The sequence below is a fragment of the Physeter macrocephalus genome, chromosome 6 (assembly GCF_002837175.3).
Source record: "Physeter macrocephalus isolate SW-GA chromosome 6, ASM283717v5, whole genome shotgun sequence".
Taxonomy (NCBI): domain Eukaryota; kingdom Metazoa; phylum Chordata; class Mammalia; order Artiodactyla; family Physeteridae; genus Physeter; species Physeter macrocephalus.
The window spans coordinates 59,224,508-59,241,381 of NC_041219.1; positions in this window are offsets into that span (position 1 = coordinate 59,224,508).

Below are 16,874 nucleotides of genomic sequence, written 5' to 3' on the forward strand. Positions count from 1 at the left end.
GTGCCCAAGAAAGAAGCTTCAGTAAATGTTGAGTAAAAGCCTTATTTCTGCATATGTAGAATTGAGCCATGCTCCCTGCATGGTCCCTCCCCATCCTAGGGCTGTGGTGCCGCCATCACCCCGTTACCCAACTGAAGCGCGGGAGTCTCCCCAGTCTCATCGGTCTCTCTCTCTCCCTCACCTTGAGTCCCAACACACACAACACACACACACAGACCACACACAGACCACACACAGATCACACACACACACACACACACAGACACACACACAGACACACACAGTCTTTCAAATCCATCCCTTTTCTCTATTACTTCCATCACCACTTTAGCTCAGTTCGGTCCAGTCATTGCTCTAACAGGGTCTTAACTGGTCTCCCACTTCTGGCATTTCCCCACCTTTACTTATAATACAAAGCAGGGCTTCCCTGGTGGCGCAGTGGTTGAGAGTCCGCCTGCCGAGGCAGGGGACACGGGTTCGTGCCCCGGTCTGGGAAGATCCCACATGCCGCGGAGCGGCTGGGCCCGTGAGCCATGGCCGCTGAGCCTGCGCGTCCGGAGCCTGGGCTCCGCAACGGGAGGGGCCACAACGGTGAGAGGCCCGCATACCGCAAAAATTAAAAAAATAAAAAAAAATAAAAAGCACTCTGAGCAATATTTCTAGCATTACTCAACTTAGGTTACTCTGGCTTAAAAACCTTAGAGGCGCCTCATTATCCTTAGGATACGGTCGGAACTTCTCAGTTCCCTCTCTCATCACCAGTGCTCTAACCCACCCACCCTGGCACATTCTGCATCCTTCTTTCCGACACACTGAATCATTTACAGTTCTGCAAAAGCTCCAAGCTCTCTAAGCTGCCGTACATACTACATTCCATTTACAACACCTCCACCAGGATCTTTAATTTACCAATTCAACATAACCTTTATGTTCATCTGTCTAATTTCTACTCATCCTTTCCAACTCAGCTTTGGGTTGTTTTCCTGTGTGTCTCCACTACAATGTGGGCGTATCGTGGGCAGACAGATGCTTTGTTCACTGTTGCATGCCCAAGACCAGACCCAGGAACTCATATTCGTACATCAGAGAGATGTGTGGCCCGTGTATGGGAGAGACTGTATTTCCTAAAGCTGAACACAAGAGGGCAGCGAATCACTTCTCCAGACCTGTTTGAAGGTTGGCGGCCCTTTCCTACACCTCATTTACTATTCAAACTGATGACGTAGTTTACGGAGCACAACTCTTGAGCTGTGCCCCACAGGATGAACGATTCTTAATGACTCAGAACTGTACTTCATTGATATTCTGGCTGTCTTTTCAGTGCCAGGCACTTCACTTACCTACCGGTAATTTAAAAAGGTGAATCAGTCCCAAGTCCTCCATTCAAGGAAATCAAGAATCTAGTGGGAAAGAGAAGTGAACTGAACTTCCTTTACTCCCTGACATATGAAGAAACAAGTGACATATGAAGAAATAACGCGTTTTTTCAGTATCAGTGCCTTCTTAAGATGGTAGAAGGGTTAACTACTGGGTGTAAATAAGACAGAAACTTAGACTCTCCTAAGTGACAATTTTGAAAAACACGCACCACCAATCCAGCTAATCCAACCCCAGGTAATTCTAGGATGGCGGGAGAAGCATGCCCCGTCCTAAGCCCATCTCTGAGGCCACCCCAGCCCCTTACCAGTTTTATTATTTTATTTATTTATTTATTTATTTTTGCGGTACGCAGGCCTCTCACTGTTGTGGCCTCTCCCGTTGCGGAGCACAGGCTCCGGACGCGCAGGCTCAGCGGCCATGGCTCACGGGCCCAGCCGCTACGCGGCACGTGGGATCCTCCCGGACCGGGGCACGAACCCGTGTCCCCTGCATCGGCAGGCGGACTCTCAACCACTGCGCCACCAGGGAAGCCCACCCCTTACCAATTTTAAATAGACTTTTCTTTCTGGAGCAGTTTTTATGTTCACAGCAAAATTGAGTGGAGAGTACAGAGAATTCCCTTATACTCCTTGCCCCACATACCTACATCCTTCCCCACTCTCAACATCCTGTACCAGAGAGGTCCATTGTTATGAGTCAGTCAGGGTTCACTCTTTCTGTTGTACAGTCTATGGGTTTTGACAACTGTGTAATAACATGTATCCACCATTCTAGTATCATACAGAACAGTTTCACTGCCCTCAAAAGTACTCTGTGCTCTGCCTATTCATTCCTCCTTCCCCTCTAATCCCTGACAACAACTGACCTTTTTACTGCTCCGTAGTTTTATCTTTTTCCAAAATACATATGGTCGGAATCATACAGTATGTGATTTTTTTCAGATTGGCTTCTTTCGCTTAGCAATAATGCATTTAAGTTTCCTCCATGGCTTGGTAGTTAGTTCATTTCTTTGTAGGGCTGAACAACAGTTAAGTTATGTATTCACCTACTGAAGAACATCTTGATTGTTTATGTTGGGCCTATTACAAAGCTGTGATAAGCCTCCGTGTGCAGTTTTTGGTATTTCCCTTGGGTAAATACCAAGGAGCACGATTGGTAGATCATATGGTAAGGGTATGTTTAGTTTTTTAGGAAACCCTAAACTGTCTTCCAAAGCAGTCATACCATTTTGGACTCTCAGCAATGAATGAGAGTTCCTCGTTGTTGTTTCATGTTATCAGGATTCTGGATTTTAGCCATTCTAATAGGCATGTAGTGACATCTCATTGTTTTTAATTCTTATTTCTCTAATGACATAAGATGTGGAGCGTTTTTTCATGTGTTTTTATTTGGCACCTTATATTTTTGTTGGTGAGGTGTATGTTTCAGGTCTTTTGCCCATTTTAAAGTCAGGTTGTTTATTTTCTTATTGTTGAGTTTTAAGAGTTGTTTGTATATTTTGGATAACCGGTCTTTATCAGATATGTATTTTGCAAATGGTTTCTTCCAGTCTGTGGCCCGCGTTCTCATTCTCTTGACACGGTGTTGTGCTGAGCAGAAGTTTGGAATTTTAATGAAGTTCAGCTTGTTAATGACGTAGTGACTTTGTATTTAAAAAGTTGTCACCATACCCAAGGTCATCTATGTTATCTTTCAGAAATTTTATATCCTTTCGTTTTACATTAGGCCTATGACACATTTTGAGCTAATTTTTTTGAGAAGGGCCTGAGGTCTGTGTCTAGGTTCTTTCTTTAATTTTTGCATGTGGATGTCCAATTTCTTGCATGTTTCCTGTTTAGTACATGCACATGCAGTGACAAATTTGCCTCTACACACTGCTTTTGCTGCTTCCCACAAATTTTGATAAATTGTACTTTCATTTCCCGCTGACTTTTAAAAAGTTAATGTGATGTAGTGTGACATGCATATATAAATACATAAAATAGCAGTGTTCAACAGGTTAAAGATAAATTGAGGCATGTTAAATATTCTGAGTTTGAGCAAAAATTGATGTGAACCTGGTAGTGCCAAACTGGAAGTGGTTAGGTGTACTCCACCAACAGGATCTTGGGGTGAGACTTGTAGAGAAAAGGCAGAAGCAAAGCAAGAGAATTATTGCTTGGCTATAGCTTAAGGCCTCTTGGGCTACCCTTAGGTTTCAATATTGTAACCCTGAGGTATTTTCAGGCTTAGATTTTGGTTTGCTTATATAGGCCACCTTGGAATTAGAGCCACCTCAGTCTAATGGCCCCCTGCTTAATGAATTTAATGATTTCTCTCGTTTGACCATCATCTTGTATGTGATTCACCAAAAATTTGGTATTAGCGGCACTCTCAGTCACCATCAGAGTTAAGTTGCTCTTGTCTCATTGTGAAACTGATTATGATGTCAGGTTCATAGAATTTGTTGTGGGGGAATTCCCTGGCAGTGTAGTGGTTAGGACTCCAAGCTCTCACTGCCGAGGGCCTGGGTTCAATCCCTGGTTGGGGAACTAAGATCCCACAAGCCACACAGCACAGCCCAAAAAAATTTTTTTGGTTTTTGTTATTCATCTTGTTTCTGTTCTGCAAGCACAGCGAGACCATCTGATGTACTGCTGATGGCTGTGAATATGCATTTAAGACCTTTGGGACAACACAGTGCACCAAGGAAACAACCATGATGAGTATTAGAGGGTAATACCAAGAGTGAAGTATATTCCTTAATCAGGACCTCCCATGAACCAAACCAGTGGTTCTCAGATAAATCAGAGAATGTACCTGAAGGGTCATCAACCCCTGGCTATTAATAAATAGTCAAATGGCTATTTATTAATCTCTTGTATTTGGTACAGTACCAGTTGCATTGATCCAGCTACAACAGGAGACATTCCGCTATGGCACACATTTCTCCTTGTTCAGCTGATGAGTAATGTCAAGCAATTCTATTATCTAAAACCATCCTCGTAAGAAAGTCTAGGGACTCTTGTTGTGCAACTATGGCCTTAGTTATAGATTCAGAGATGATTGCCAGAGTTAAAGGCCTTCCAGGAATTGACCTTCCTTATCCACCTGGAAAGGCTGCCAGGAATCCTGCAAACAAGGTAGCAGGCCAGTCTTTCCCAAGGGGCTTTATTGTCCCCACAAAGTCAACCTTAGTTTTACTCTGGGCTTTAAATTGCTTCTAGAGCTGCACTTCTGTTCTTGTAAGGACTCAATTTATAAGGCAAGTACAGTTGTTTTTAATTCCACAAAGAATAGTGATGCAACCTGAACGAGATCAAGAGGCTGACCCACCCACCCAAATACATTATCTTCAATGAGTTTCTTCATATTAGGGAGATTTCCAACTAAGAGGGAAAGATTCCCATGTTCTAGATTTAGAGCCGTGTGTGTCTTTGGAATATTTTCGTAAATGCTTCCACAATGACCTCAGAATGTTTTTCTTTCCCTCTGGGTACACAGTTTCATTTTAGCTTAGGAGAGAATGCCTAAAAAAAGGTTTTGAAATCAGCTTCCAATTAGGCCAACTTCTGACCACAGGCCTATTTTTAAAAATATATCTCCTCCCCCCCTCCCCCAATATCTTATCAGGTTTCAGCTGAGACAAACACCACCACCCCTCCCCCAATATCTTGTCAGGTTTCAGCCAGGACAAACAGTAAATGCCTGGTAGTTTTGACCAATCCCATGGATGCAAGAGGTGTCTCCAAAGAGGGTGCAGAAGATACTACCTCCCCAAAATCCAGAGCCACTTCCAAAAATAGCCCAAAGAGAGAGCTAGCAACAATCAGTAGAACCCTAGCCACAAATAGAATACAGCCCACGTTTCTGTCCAGGGGTATTTTTGTGCCCCCAACCTGAGGGCTGAGGTTCCCACATATGCACATAAGAACCAACAACCTGAGTGCCCCAGGCAGGCAGAGAGCCAAGCCATGTCCTCAGGACACAAGTTGAGACAAGAAGGCAATCGCTGCCTCTAGGAGAGAAGCGAAGGTTAACAAGTGGGTACCCCAAAATCAAATTCAAACCCTGAACTTGGTAAGGAAGGGACAACTGAAACTTTACCTTCCTCTCTTGACCAGGCGCCACAGACAGAGATCTGGGAGCGTTGACTTTTTAAGAACTCTTACCCTTGGCTCACTTCTGCCAGTTTCCCTGAGATCCTGTCTGCAGGAGAGAGCAGGGTGTCCCAGCAGGTCTTTTTTTTTTTTAAATAAATAAATTTATTTCTTTATTTTTGGCTACATTGGGTCTTCGTTGCTGGGTGTGGGCTTTCTCTAGTTGCGGCGAGCGAGGGCTACTCTTTGTTGTGGTGCACAGTATTCTCATTGCGGTGGCTTCTCTTGTTGTGGAGCACAGTCTCTAGGTGCACGGGCTTCAGTAGTTGTGGCACACAGGCTCAGTAGTTGTGGCACACAGGCTTAGTTGCTCCGTGGCATGTGGGATCTTCCCAGACCAGGGCTCGAACCCGTGTCCCCTGCATTGGCAGGCGGATTCTTAACCACTGCGCCACCAGGGAAGTCCCCCCAGCAGCTCTTATTCTGGTAACTAGAAACTGTAGAGGAGGAAAAATAATTTTCCTTCTACTCTTTATAGTGAGAGAAGTGCCCTTGTTCTCTAGGGTACCTCTTCCCTGGATCTAGGTTAAAAGCTCCCCCTGTGTCCACTGTAATTCAAGCTTATCTGTGGTGAGATTCATATACTTGTTCAGTCTTAAAATTTTACTCACCTGAAGCCTCACACTGGACCTAGTCCAGTTTAGGTCAGACCCAGTCCAATCCCCGACCCAGTCCGGTTTTTAAGTTGGATTCTGGCTGGTTTCCGGACCCAGTCTGGAAAAACTCAGATAAAGTCTGACAGCTCATAACACGAGGATCCAAGAGGGACTTGGACACAGAGAAGCAGACACAGAGAAGCAGTGAGTTAAAGGGGCTACATGGATACCTCCACCTGGTTCCTCATTTCTCCTGGGAGGGGTCCCTGGGGGGCTCCTTTGGGTCCTTCTTCTGACAACAGAACAGTTGGAAAGAGGCATATTAAAACTTTAAAGTGTTTATGTGAACTAAACATAAACATAAGAGTTTATGTGAACTAAAATCAGTTCTAATTGGGCAGCTTTCCACCGATGGGAGCTGGGGAGAGAGTTTCATAGGGAAAAGGAGAAACAAGGAAATTATTGATGGAATGTAGCTTAAAGCCTATTTAGTGGCCATTCAGTCTAATGGCCCCCTGGTTTAATTAACCGAACAACATTTATTAAGATTTAGGGAGGGCTCCATGGAAGAATTGTGAGGAAATCAGTGATTATCAAACTTTAGTGCATCAAAACAAACCAATGTATATCATCACAATGAAGACTCTTCAGCTTCTTCTTAGGGATTTCAGTTTGGTATGATTGTGGGGTAGGGATAAGAATCTGCAAACACCTCCAGGTGTTCTTACTAAAGGTAGGACTTCTTACTTCATACCAGTATTTCTCAAACTTGAGTGTGAGTCAGAATCCTCTGAGAATATGATTGCCAGATAAAATGTGGGCTGGTCAAATAAATTTGAATTTCACATTTTTAGTATAAGTATATCTCAAAAATTGGGACATCATCTGTTGTTTTAACTAAAATTCAAATGTGCTTTCCTTTTATTTTATTTTTTTTTTTTTGCGGTACACGGGCCTCTCACTGTTGCGGCCTCTCCCGTTGCGGAGCACAGGCTCCGGACGCGCAGGCTCAGCGGCCATGGCTCACGGGCCCAGCCGCTCCGCGGCACGTGGGATCCTCCCGGACCGGGGCACGAACCCGTGTCCCCTGCATCGGCAGGCGGACTCCCAACCACTGCGCTACGAGGGAAGCCCCAAATGTGCTTTCTTTCCAAGTGTCACTGAATACTTCAAAATAGCAGTTTAAATTTTCCTTGTGGCAGAGATTTGTGATTGTTGTCTGTTTTGTCTTTTTCAGAAATTTCAAATGATGCAATCTCATCAGGAGATTATTCTCTTTATGTCTGATTCACCTATTGACCTTTTTATAAGAATCTTCTGTCCTACTTCTACGGTCACCTTGGTAATGTAGTGGGTAACAAAAAGCTTAATCAACTGTTATACCAAATCTTTCATACTTTTATCTTTTTTCTTAGTTTCTCCGTTTACTTTCACACCTCCGTTTTGTCTCTCCATTGCTTTCCCCTCCTAAATCTGTTTCTCTGCTTTTGTTCACGTTGTCTTCGCTGAAATGTCTCCCGGGGCTTTCTCTTTCCTTTCCTTTTCTTTCTTTCTGTTTTCTTTCTCCTCTTTTTCCTTCTCCTGAAGCCTTCCATGGCAAAATTAAAATCTGTAGAAACAAGTTAGCGCACTAGGGACCAGGCCACAGTATCGTGTTCCAGAAGGAGATTCTGTTCTGACAGTCCTTTTGCAAGAGTAAATTCCCAGTCAGGGGAAAAGAGAGCTTCAGGAAACAATTGCTTTGCCCGAGGATCTGTTGGGAGAGTGATGGATGGCGCTGCACTGAGAACTGCCGGAAAAGGAGGGGAGACATTGCCAGGCAGCGTGAGGGGAGGAGGCGGCTGGGAGAAAGAGCCAGTCAGGAAGAGCTAGGAAAGGGGCGGAGAATGTGCTGCCTGTATATGCTGCCTGCAAGACCTTTCTGCAGATGTTGTGTCTTTGTGAGCTGACTGCAGAGGCCATGTGCATGCAGACTGTATGTGAATGTATGCGTTGCTTATTTCAGATCGTGGGTCTATGTGAACCGCTGACTGCAAGAAACAGGAATGTATTGTTGAAAGGATTTTGCAGTCAGAGTGCTTGTTTGTGGTTGTGTGGTATGTGTGACTGACTTTTTGCCAAATGCGCTGTTCTGATGCCAGCTCTGAGAGTTTAGTGGAAGTCTGGCCGACTAAGCTAAGACACAACAAAGTCAGAAGGAAATATGGGGGCAACCTGAGATGGAAATAGAGAAGCTGTTGCAACAAGAGAAAAAAAAAAAAAAAAGACTTGGAGAAAAGGGAAATGAATGAGAAAACAGAAAATAAGCAATAAAAATTCCTTCCTTAGAAAAGGGAGAAATTTGAAAGGAAGAGAAAGAAAAGCAACATTCTTCCAGATGCAGGCACTATATGTATATCCCTACTTCTTCTGGTGCCTTGGTGAGATATTTCCTAGCTTTCCTCCCTTATTTCTTTCTAGACAGAGTTCATCGTGGCATATTTATTACACATATATTTTGGTTACACCAGGGGATATTTTAAAACTTAACAGTTATCCAGAAAGGAACCTTAGTAGCTCTTAAATGAGAAAGGATTTTTGGTTGCTGTTGTTAGACAGGAGCGCTATTGGACATAATGGAAAGACATTCAGTTTTTGGTTTTTTTTTTTGCCGTACGCGGGCCTCTCACTGTTGTGGCCTCTCCCGTTGCGGAGCACAGGCTCCGGACGTGCAGGCTCAGCGGCCATGGCTCACGGGCCTAGCCGCCCCACGGCATGTGGGATCTTCCCGGACCGGGGCACGGACCCGTGTCCCCTGCCTCGGCAGGCGGACTCTCAACCACTGCGCCACCAGGGAAGCCCAGACATTCAGTTTTGATCAGAGATTAATTGAATTTTAATTCTTTAAAATGTTTAAGTGATTAAAACAGTACGTGAAGTGCATGACATTTCAAAAGCAGGGGTGCTGAAATACAGTTTCCACATTCCAAAGGTGGTATTGTTACTACTATGATTATTAACAATTTAACAGGCACTACCTACACCTGCAATGAGATATTTAAATTAGTCACGAGAACTTCTAGATCTCCGCTGACCGATAAACACAGAGGCAGCATAACTTTGAACTTGGATGTGGACTGGGGAGGGAAGTCCTAGTTGGGACCATCCCAGTTTCGCTTTGTTGCAAACACACTACATATTTTGGATGGTTTCAAATTGCAACCATTATGGTGTCTTCCTCAGCTCTTTGCTTGCTTCAGTTTTAAAACCTTAGAAGTTATTATAATTGTATTTCCAGTATACTAAGTTTGCTCCATGCACTAATATGTTTTTTGGTTTATTCAGCCATCTCTTCCTCCCTTTCCACTATTTTTTTCATCTGCCCCTCTCCTTTTTTTTTCTTCTTTCCCTGGTTTTGATTAAAATTCACTTTACTTCTCTCCTCACCACTCTCTCCTTTATGGAAGTTATTCCTTTTCAGGCTTGTCTTTTTCCTCATTCTCTTCTCTGGTGTCTTTGTCTCCAGCAGAGGGGTGTGATGTTGATATGAGGTAGGGAATGAGGCCTGGGAGAAAGCAGCCTTGGAAGAGGGAAGAGGGCAGAGGAAGCGGTGCTTCAGCTGTTTCTGCCATTAGCCTATAAAAGGCTGCCTTAAGTCCGCCTCTGTAAATTCCTCCCCTCCCATCCCCACAGTCCCCCCTGCAAAGGGTCTCTCCACTTCCCCACCATAAATCTCACCTCCCCTACCCCCCACCCCACTACTTGGGTGACATCACTCTCTACCAGCTGTGACTGCCAGGGACACTGACCTACTTTTGCCCTCTCAGTCAGGCACTAAACCCTGGTTTGTCTTTTAAACCCTGACTTTCTACGAAACCCTTTTTGCCCCAACATATCAGTGGGTCCCTTTTTGAACCGCCAAACCTTTCAGTTCCCCACAAAAATAGTAGTTTTTATTTTTAGTAACAGAAGTTGGAGAAAAAGCTTAATGATAAAAAGCTTCTACGACTTTAGTAAATCCATCTGTGACTTAAGTGGATTTGTACTTTGTTGATTACAATGGAATCTATCTATATGTATTTGGAGAATAACATTAGTAATAATTTTTTGGTTGAATCTTTATATGTATGGTTGAGGAATGGACTAGGAAATCCTTTGTGACAAATTCCAAATATATATATATATAAATAACCATTATTTATCAAATGTTTGTATATGATGTTAGAGACATAAGCCAAAATAGCAGGCATCAATATCCAAATAAAACTTTACATACAAAGTACTGGGAAGAAACTGCCGACAAAATCAATTGTATAGGCTTTGAGGGATTATGAGGATTTGGTTAAGAGTATGTACTTTGATGCTTGGATTCAAATCACGGTTTTGCCACTTGCTAGCTGTGTGAGTTTGAAAAAGTTACTCAATGTCTCTGTTCCTCAGTTTGCTCATTTGTAAAAAGGAGATAACTCAAGCGCAGTAGGGTTATTAGGAGGATTAAACATGTTCTAAGACATATTAGGTTTATTATGAGACTGGGGGACGGTTATAGAACTATATGCATTTCACATATTCCTGTGGCAACTTCCTCTTTCACCATTTATTTACTAAGCAAGCCAGTGTTATAGATCCTCTATCTTGGTTTCCGTTGTCTGCCCTAGTTGTCCAGAAAAGTTTTGGGAAAGTAGCCAGAAGGTTTGGAACTTGTATATTTAGAGAGATTTGCCTAGTAATTCCACTGTCACTCATTTTTTTCTTTCTCTTCACTGTCTCCTCATGCTCCTAGGATGAATCCCAAGCTGAAAGGCACTGAGAGAGAGAGAGAGAGACCAAAAAAATCAAGGAAACAGTTAGTTTGGGGGAGTCAGGTAGAGTCGACGGAAGAAGGGTTAAATAGAAGAGCAAGGAAGATTAAACAAATCTAGCTTGATGATCAAAATGGGTTTGTAACCCAAGAGAGCAAAAATGATTTAAAAACAAAAAGTAGAAATAGGGTAGATAAGGATTTGGACACAGATATAAATTGTTCTGTTTCTTTGCATCAAGGATAACTACATGAACTTAGATTAATGAACAGAACTCCCTAGTCTAACTTTTTCGATGTGCAAAAGATAGCAAACTGAAACAGGACAATCATGATGGTGGCAGATCATTAGGATGATACCAGAACGCATTCATTCATTCATCCATTCAGTCTGTAAATGTTTGTTAATCATTCAAGGTGCTGTTGGTGACATAGGTATGTGGCGGATCCTACAGCCCATGCGTGGTTTGATACCATCATTTCTATGGTTGAAATGTCAACAAATTCAATCGGGTGTCTCCCTGCACCTAGTGGAGGGTTCTTGTTTTCTTTTTTCCCCTATAATTTGAGGCTTCCTCTATTCTTTAAAAGAGAACATGCTGCTGCCTTTCCACCTTTGCTTAGTCCATTCTCTCTTCTTCTATTCTTCCCAGACTGAGATACTTTTTAGAATAGTTTTTTTTTTAATAAGTATTTATTTATTTATTTATTTATTTTTGGCTGCGTTGGGTCTTCGTTTCTGTGCGAGGGCTTTCTCTAGTTGCGGCAGGTGGGGGCCACTCTTCATCGCGGTGCACGGGCCTCTCACTGTCGCGGCCTCTCTTGTTGCGGAGCACAGGCTCCAGACGCGCAGGCTCAGTAGTTGTGGCTCACGGGCCCAGTTGCTCCGAGGCATGTGGGATCTTCCCAGACCAGGGCTCGAACCCGTGTCCCCTGCATTGGCAGGCAGACTCTCAACCACTGCACCACCAGGGAAGCCCGCAGACTGAGATACTTTTATGATACTCCGGTGGATAGGGAATCAGGAGACTTGGAATTGCCACCAATTATTTTATCTCATTGCCTTGATTTTCCCTTCTGTCAGAAGAGACTAACAATATTTACTCAACATTTCAAGGTTGCTTGAGGCTTACATTGAGTTTATAAATGCTGAGTGCTTTAAATTAAGAACATTTTACAAATGGTTATCTCTTTAAGACACTATTCTCAAGCTGTCATGTATCTAAGATTCAACTTGGTAAGCCTGTTAAATTTGCAGACTATTGGCTGATTCCATAAGTTTTTTGGTTGGCTCAAAAAAATGCAGATTCCCCGGGCTCATTCAGAAGGTCGGGGTGAAGGCCAAGGAATCTGCATTTTAAACATCCTGGTTTATTCCTGTGTAACAGAGAAAAAGAAATAGTAGCCAGATACAATTAAAGGAAGGGGAAAAACCTACATCACCTAAATCATTTTTTTTGCTTTACACTTTTTCTTTCTCTGATGCAGCCAATCTGTACGGTCTTTCCTCCCTTTCCCCACCCCATCCTCCTTTGTGTCTGGCATCTGTATTTTCTTAGCATAGTTTAGTTAGCGAGGCGCTCAGCTTACTGTGCACAAATGGAGTGGAGGGAAAGGAGGAGGGATGTGGGTGGAGAAAGGCTAGATCAGGGTTTAGCTATTGTGGGTGAAGACTGCTGCCGCCAGGCTGGTTCTAGCCGGCTGGCTCTGGGAGAGGAAGCACAGGGAGAGCTACATCCCCTGCAGCTGCTGCTACTGTCCCTTATTTGCTAGTGTACGTTCTGATATAAGACACCCACCACCTTTTCTCCACCCACACGAATCACATTATATACCCAGCGATGCACACTATTTTCGGTACTGAGAATAATTCTGGATTCATTCCTGTTTAGTTTTTCTCTTCACTACTTCAGGCCTTAGTTTTTTTTGTTTTTTTTTTTTGTGGTACGCGGGCCTCTCACTGTTGTGGCCTCTCCCGTTGCGGAGCACAGGCTCCGGACGCGCAGGCCCAGCGGCCACGGCTCACGGGCCCAGCCGCTCCGCGGCCTGTGGGATCTTCCCGGACCAGGGCACGAACCCGCGTCCCCTGCATCGGCAGGCGGACTCTCAACCACTGCGCCACCAGGGAAGCCCCAGGCCTTAGTTTTGATCAAACCCCAGCTTGTTTGTCTTTAACCTCAGGAGAGAAAGATTTGCACCAGATGGTGTCTATGGGGTACTTAAAGTTTTTGCTTGACCCACAGTCTAGATAATAGGTGAGTTATGCTTTCTGGCTGATATAGATATACACCAATGCAACTCAAGTTGAATCAGAGAACCTGGGCAACTTTGTTGGGAGAGATTTTGTTTTCATCAAATCCTCTGTTTTATGTGCCTCTCCCACTATCTTCATATTGTCCACCAAGAACATTTCAGTAAGGCGATACATGGATAATTCCAGCACCTCTTGTCTAATCCTTGGTCCCTTCAGCTTGGGTGAACATCAGTCTTGTGTAATAATAGCTAATATTCATTGCACGCTTCATATGTAGTGCATTATGTTTAAGTTACCTCATTAATCCTTATAGTTCAGTGAAATAGTTAATCTTCATTTTGTTGATGAGAAAACTGAGGCTCATAGAGGCAACAATCCCATGACACCAGCAAATAAAGCTGGGATTTCAAATCAGAGAAATCAGATTTATCTGACTCCAGAGGTGTGAGGTTACTTATAATACGTCTTCTCAAGGGATTCAACCCACCCCCTCCTGAAGAGTATCAATTTATGGGTTAAGAATTAGTGGCACATGATTAAACCAAGATAAGTTACATTGCCACCAAAAGGAGATGTGAGTCCATACCTGACCAGACATAAGTACCGTGAAAACACAAAGATTATGGTTGAATCTAAGAAACTGAGCCTTTCTGGCAATGCTAAAAACAATTTCTGCTCCCTCATTACTTCATACAAAAATAGGAAGTATGAATTTGATCATTATTCATGTAAAGATTATCTTATAGAGTGACATATCATTGGCTTTGTTTTTAAAAATATACTTCTGGGGGCTTCCCTGGTGGCGCAGTGGTTGAGAGTCCGCCTGCCGATGCAGGGGACACGGGTTCGTGCCCCGGTCCGGGAGGATCCCACGTGCCGCGGAGCGGCTGGGCCCGTGAGCCATGGCCGCTGAGCCTGCGCGTCCGGAGCCTGTGCTCCGCAACGGGAGAGGCCACGGCAGTGAGAGGCCCGCGTACCGCCAAAAAAAAAGAATTTTATATATATATATATATATATATACTTCTGGGTTTATTTCCCTGACTAGATTAAGTGAAAAGCAAAGTTGTTGTGTGTGCTATGAATTTCTTAGGATGTGTCTGGCACATAGTGACAGTATAATGAACGACAGCATTTTTTTAAGAGACAAGCGGCCCGTGAGTTAACAGTCTCATACTCCGTATCCACAGTTTCACCTATACAACCTGGTTTTCTTGGGCAGGGCATGGTTACTGTGAATTGGGGTCCTCTGCTGGGCATGCCCGCGGCCTTTTCTCTGTGCCAATTTCCCTATGTATTTTGTGTCAGATTCTCATTGTGCTCATATCTTTGTGATCAAGCTTTCTTTGATCACAAAATGATTCTCTTCTTTTCCTCTTTATATTGAAGGGAAGTACTTCATGTTCCAGGAGATAATATCAGAGTGGAGTAAATAGCAACATTTTAGTTCTGTAGACTCCCCCCCCCCTTTCTTCAGAAGGTAGTATATCATATAACACCTTTGTACCTCTAAACGTATCTTTCGTGAAAATAGTTCACCATCCGAGGTTACTCTGTGTCAAAACGTGCAGTAAACACTTAGTTAACACCCACCCTAACTACATTTCTCAGTCAGGGGACTCTCAAGTCCCCTTGAGGTAAATCAGCAAAAAAAAAAAAAAAAAAAGCAGACCCTAAAGATTGGGAAAGGAATGCTGAAAAGAATTTGTTGGCTGAGGGGACTGAGATGGGGTTGTGATCTGCAAGAAGGCAAATGTGTTAGGACATACTCTCTCACATCTGGGATATCTGGTGTAATAAATGACTAAGGTTATTTGGAAATGAATCTTTATATGGAAGATTCACAGGATTTATCACAGGATATTGAATACAGTTCCTTGTGCAATACAGTAGGACCTTGTTGTTTGGATATTCTAGTATATAGAATGCACCTGCTAATCCCAAATTCCCACTCCATCCCTCCCCCAACCCCCCTCCCTGAAGTCCTTTCACTGTGAGTCTGTTTCTGTTCTGTAGATAAGTTAGTTCATTTGTGTCGTATTTTATTTTATTTTTTTTAATTTTTATTTTATTTTTTTAAGAAGTGGATTTATTTAGAGAGAAACACACTCCACAGAGTGTGGGCCATCTCAGAAGGTGAGAAAGGCCTGTGTCGTATTTTAGATTCCACATACGACATCACTTGGAATTTGTCTTTCTCTGTCTGGCTTAACTCTACTTAGTATGGATAATCTCTAGGGCCATCCATGTTGCTACAAACAGCATCATTTCATTCTTTTTTATGGCTGAGTGATACTCCATTGTATATACATACCACATCTTTACCCATTCATTTGTGGATGAATATTTAGATTGTTTGCCGACCTATTCATATTCTTACCCTCCTTTGTGGAGGAGTTTTTCGACCTTCCTCACTAGAGGGAAATTACCAGCAACATCTTAAAAAATCTACCCCTTCTCAGCCATACTGCGAAGAAACACACTAAAGTGTAAATGAAAAAAAAGTGTAAAACATTCATTTTACACAGTTTGGAAATTTACAAAATGCTTGTAAGTCTATTATCACATTTCATTCACACAGCAACCTTGGAATATACTCTTTTCATAACAAAGGATCAGAGGAAGTTCAGTAACTAGGTTAATTAACAAGTTAAGTAACAAGGTTTACACTGGTTTGTAAGCGGCAGAGCTGGCTGTACCACGGTGCCCCGCCTGTATCTTAAAACCTGCCTAAAGCCTGGCGAATACATGATGTTTAAAAATTGGCCTCACTATATACAGAGGCATTGTCCTTACTCTGTACAGGGACAAGGACCTTATGGGTGTTTACGGTCTTTGCCCCCCAAACCTTTGCCTCCGGAGGGAAGACCACGGTTTGAGGGGACTCGAGGGGGAGGCGGTCCTCAGGGCGCGGCGGGAGGGGGGCGGGGACGGGCGGGAGGCGCGGACACGCACTCCGCACACCGCGCCTGGGAGACTCGGTGGGCTCGCGTTAGGGTTCAGAGTGTGGGTGAATGGGGCTGGAGGAGGGACGGTGAGGGCGGGGAGGGTGTACAAAGGAAGGGATTCACCACGCGGTTTCGAGTTGGGAACAAACCTCGCCCCTCCACCCGTTTCCCTTTCTCAGTGAGGACGGTTTGGGGGCGGGTGGGGAAAGCGCGTCCTCGAAGCGCTCTCGCGCTCCCCTTATCCTCCCGGCGCGCGCGCGCCCCCCATCGCCTCTCCTCGACCCCAGAGGCCGCGAGGGTTGCGAGTGGAGACGGGACGCCTGGGGGTCGGGCCCCGACGCAGGTGTCAGTTCCGCTCGGCCAGGTTTGGCCGGCCGACTGGCCCGGCCCCTCGCTCGGCCGGGCGCTCGCCGCGCCGCCGCGCCGCCGCGCCTGGAGGGCGGGGGCGGGGCCGGGGCCGGGGCCGGGGCGCGCACGGGTCCTCTGCACGCGGGCGGACGGCGCGCTTCGCCTAGGTCTGGGGGAGCGCGGGGCGGCCTCCGCCGGCGTCGCGCGCGCGCTGTGTGAGAGCGGGGTCGCGCGCGCGCACGCCAGGCGAGAGAGGGAGTGTGGAGCAGTCGGTTGTGCGTGTGTGTGGGGGGTGAGTGTGAGTGTGAGTGTGTGTGAGTGTGTGTGTGAGTGTGTGTGTGTGGGGGGGTGAGGGAGAGCCAGGCCGACCGCGCGGCTGTGAGAGAGGGGGCGAGTGGGTGCGGGCGCCGGGCCAGCCTGTGGGGGCCGTGG